General features: G+C 46.1%; 1 pseudogene; it reads right to left on the bottom strand.

The window, feature by feature from the left end:
• Positions 1-377: 377 nt before the first annotated feature.
• On the bottom strand, positions 378-4,417 carry LOC101036559 (vascular endothelial zinc finger 1-like; annotated as a pseudogene).
• Positions 4,418-4,777: the final 360 nt, after the last annotated feature.

Here is a 4,777-nt window from a genome sequence, read left to right on the forward strand (position 1 = left end):
GCTAGTGTTTAGAATGAAGTTATTTCTTGGGATTAGAAATAGTAATGCTGTTTTGTTTTGTTTTGTTTTGAAGTGGGTTCTACTTATTTATGATTGTTTTTAATTCTGGCATTTCATTTTGCCAACTACTATCCTGTTTAAGCAATGTTGTCAGCTAAAAGGAATTTCTGATTAAACTAAAGTGGTCCAGTGATAAGTTACATACACACCCTACTTTGAATAATTCCAGCCAAATTGGAGAAAAATGCTACCACATTCTTATTAACTAATGTAACAAAATCTCCCAATTTCGTGGTTTACTTTTTGCTTTAATCAACTAAAAGTTAAGTTGCTGGTAAATATTTACTTTAACCCATATTTTGATTTTATAATACTGTTTACCAAAGCGGTGATGTAGGCAAAGTTTGGGGCAAGAAAGGCGTGCTCTCTACAGGTCTCAGTGCTATATTGAGAGGGGCAGCTAATGTCATAGGCGTGGGAAGATTCATTGGAGATGTGATGGTGACAGGGTGTGCTATATTCACTGGGGCAGTGACCGGGGTGGGGAGGTTGACAGGGGTAGTGAGTGTTAAAGGAGAGTTCATGGAGAATGGACTGGATATAGCTACAGGATGCCCTATGTTCATTGGGCTGGTTATGTTAACAGCACTTGAAGCATTTACTGGACTTCTCATGCTCATTGCAGCTGCCACTGTGACTGGGTTTGACATCAGTCCCAGATGACACAGAGGATGTTATATTGAATGGAGTAGTGAGAGTCACAGGTGTCGTAGCAGCCGTGAGGTTTGGCACCGGTTAGCAGCTTCTTTCTTCCTTGCTTTAACGGCTTCTTCCCACAGTCTCAGTGTTTCTACCTGCTTCCCTGGCCAGCTTGTCACATGTTGTTGCTGCTGCTGCTGCTTCTGCTACTTCTGGTTGCTGGTCTCTTCACTCATGCGTGTTTTACTGATGCCTTGTTTACATGTAATACAGTTGATACTTTGGCTCTGCCCATGAGTCTTTAAGTGGCTGGTGATGTACGCTGCACTCAGGAGCTTCCCACAGATGTTACACGATACCTTGCCTTCATGGCACACCACGTGTGTCCGCAGTCTGTCTTTGGTGGCAAAGGCAGCAGTGCACGTCTGCATGAGGGAGGAAAATTGGCATTTGAAGGGTCTTTCTGTTTAATGGACGTGTCTTACATGACAGCTTAAGTGGTCAGGCCTTGAGAAGGCTTTCCCACAAACACTGCAAGTGTAGGGTTTGGTGATGCCTCCTTCATGAGACCTCACATGGTAAGTCATCCGGTCCTTCCTCCTGAAGCACTGATTACAAATAGGACACTCGAAGGGCTTCTCATCTGAATGGGAGAACTTGTGCCCATTGAGATGGTACACAGCTTGGAAGGCCTTCCCACACATTTCACAAGCATGGTTCTTCTTGACAGGCTTACTGGGTTTCTTGACAGACTGGGTCACTGGCATAGCTGTGGTGCTGGCACTGCTACTGGGGTTGGTGCCCAAGGAAGATGTAGTGACTGTTGACAAGATGCCTGCAATGGTGGAGACCAGTGAAGTTCGGCTGCTGTCCCCAGCGATGGTGGAGATACGGGGAACCACCGTGGTGGGGGCTTTCTTTGGCCGGGACACCAACTTGATCCCCGTGTGGCAGGATTCGTGGCCCCTCAGGTGATAGCTGTCCCTGAAAGCTTTATTGCAGTAAGTGCACACAAATGAAGTTTTGGGTTTTTCTTTTTTAATCCCAATGGCATCCTTTAATGTTTCTGGTGCACCCTGAGGTTTCTGAGTTATTGGTATTGGAAGCAATGGTTTCTGATCAGGGGACTCCAGAGCAGAGCTCTGAATGGGCAGCAAGCTGTTCTGTGATGCCTGATGTTGGTGATGGGAAGCTTCATGGGCTGCCGTTTTACCAATTCAGATGTCTGTGGCAACATAAAGCATTTTTACAGCATTGCTGAAGCTCGCTCTCACACAAGGGTCACACCGGGTCCCTGCTTCTTGGGTGAAATTCTGTAGAATCACTACAGGAATCATTCTCTGAGGATACCTAGGATCCCCACACTTCTGCATGAAGCCTTCTAAGAGGGTACTGGGTTTTCCCAACTTGTTCTCTGGAACAGGAATGAGGTTCAGTTGGTCTCCACGGCTGCGGCAGCCGACCCCCCTCCTCCCCACTCCTCCCCACCCCCCCAGCCCCCTGCTAGGTGTGTGCGGCGGCAGTGGCTCCTCCTTTGTTCTTGTTTTACAGATGAGGAAACTGAGGCTTACAAACCTACCAAAAGTCATATGGATAATGGTGAGCGGAAAAGATCTAAACTTGTGCCTCTCTTCCTGCAAAGCCCACATGCTCCAAATTAATCGTGGGTCCAACCTGAACCACTGTACGCTGTGTCACCATGTCCTATCTCCCAAGCACAGTCATGCATAGTCCTCGAGTTCTCACCCTGAGGCAGGACTGAGCAGATCTCAAGGCACCATAAGTCTATGAAGGGATTTCAGCTGCAGAAAGTGGTCAAGTTCCACTTTGGTTAAATGACACTTCCCAGAGGAATGTCCCTATCTACATGTGCTGCCATCTCCCTTTCCTGGACAGGATGAACTGACCTGGGAACTACATAAGCCACCATGACAAGGTGAGGTTTTCACTTAAAAAATAAAAAGTAGAACTAGGGTAAAAACTGAGCTATGAAGAAATAAAAGAAGGATGTATATTTGGTAAATTTGTCCTGAAAACCTTTGGGACTCAGAAATTTGCTTTCCTTAGCAATGTAGAACAATGACAATTGCTACGGCTAATTAATGGCTGTGACTTTTAGGAGAGCAGTTTCCAAATACCAGTCCTTGGACCAAGTGGTCCGTGATGAAGTGTCACTGCAAGATAACATGAGAAGCATAGGGCAATGCAATGCCTGCTTATGTGCCGGTAGGTAGAATATATATTACATAAATATGTACCTGTCAGTGTAACCTTCCTCCTTGCCTTTCTTGGGAAGAAATACTCTTAAGAACTAGTCCATTTTTGGAGTTTTTTGTTTTTTGTTTTTCGAGACAGAGTCTTGCTCTGTTGCCAGTCCAGGGTGCAGTGGCGTGATCTCGGCTCACTGCAACCTCTGCCCGCCAGTTCAAGCTATTCCCCTTCTTCAGCCTCCTGAGTAGCTAAGACTACAGGCACATGCCATCACGCCCAGATAATTTTTTGTATTTTATTAGAGATGGGGTTTCACCATGTTGGCCAGGATAGTTTCAATCCCCTGACCTCATGATCTCCCAGGCTCGGCCTCCCAAAGTGTTGGGATTACAGGCGTGAGCCACTGCACCAGGCCCATTTTTAGAGTATTTTTTAACATCCCAAGCAGCAACCCCAAAATTCTAGAACAATGACTGCAGCTAACAAACCTTAATCAGCCATTTAACCAACATTCACTAAGCATCTCCTCTCTGCCAGGCCCTGGGGATGTCCCAGTGAACAAGACCAACCAACTTCTGCTCTTACAGAGATTCCCTAGTGAGAAAGGTAGGTACTGATGAGGTCGGGAGAAGCACAATGAAGGAGGAGCCCCGGCCCTTAGGGGGCAGATGACAGGCAACCTCACCTCACTGCTGGCATCTGGGAAGGCTTTTCTGAAAAAAAATAGCACTTAAGCTGAGACCTAAAAAAAGACTGGGAATTACCTGAGTGAAGTGGCCCTAAGTGGCAACAAAGAGCAGAGCAGTGTTGAGGAACTGAAAAAAGGCAATGAGTCTGAAGGGCCAGTAGGCTGGCTGCATCACAGAAGACTTCACTGATTTACATCCAGATAGTCCGTAGCTGAGAGAGGACAGTGCCCCCACTACAGGAAAGCCAGAACCAAACACATCATCTGTGTCTCCAGAGGATGCTGCTGTCTGTCTGCTGGCAGCGAGTCAGCAACTAATAAATGTCTGACAGAACACGATCAAGCCCTTGATAAGTAATCAGTGTTCAGTGAGTAAGTTTCTGTCACCCCTGGCAAGGGTGAGCAAACAGGTCACTTAGCTGACTGCTCTGGGCTTCATTTCTTCTCATGTCTTAAATAAAAAGGTTAGCTTAAATATGCTGTAAGCTCCCTTCCAGGACCAGCATTCCATAAGGATCAATCTATAACAGCTACCTCTTATCGAGAATTTACAATTCGAAGTCACCATGCTCCATGTTCTACCTGTTTTATGGACAATCTTCATAACAGCCCCATGGGGTAGGTATTATTACTACAGTTTTCTAGAAGAGAAACTTTGAGACACAGAGTAAAAGTTGCAAACTCACACTTCATAGGTAGCAGATCTAGGATTCAAACTCATTTCTACCCGATGCCCAAGCCACACTCCATCCACCAGTCCACACCACCAAGAAGTCTCTTGTTATGTTCAATGATTCGGTCACCGAGTTCTATTCGCATTCTTCATCCTGGCATTAGAAGTCTCTATTCTCCCATTCTTTACCCGGGGTCAGAGCAGACTGGCTTCCCGGTTGGCGCAATACATTCATTTCCCTGCAGCACTTTGCTTACGCTGTCCACCCTTGAAGTGCCCATCACCACCTCCCTCCTCCATTGCAATGAAACCACGTAAACAACTGGACAGATGACTGCTGGAGTCTGAGTGCTTGTGCCCTCTAAAATCTATATGTTGAAATCCTAACCCCAATATGATGGCAATAACAGGTAGGGCCTTTAATAAGTAATGAATGGAATTAGTGCCCTTACAAAAAAAAACCCAGAGAGCTCCCCTACCCCTTCCACCATGTGGAGACACAGTGA

Source organism: Saimiri boliviensis, chromosome 7 (genome assembly GCF_048565385.1).
Source record: "Saimiri boliviensis isolate mSaiBol1 chromosome 7, mSaiBol1.pri, whole genome shotgun sequence".
Lineage (NCBI taxonomy): Eukaryota > Metazoa > Chordata > Mammalia > Primates > Cebidae > Saimiri > Saimiri boliviensis.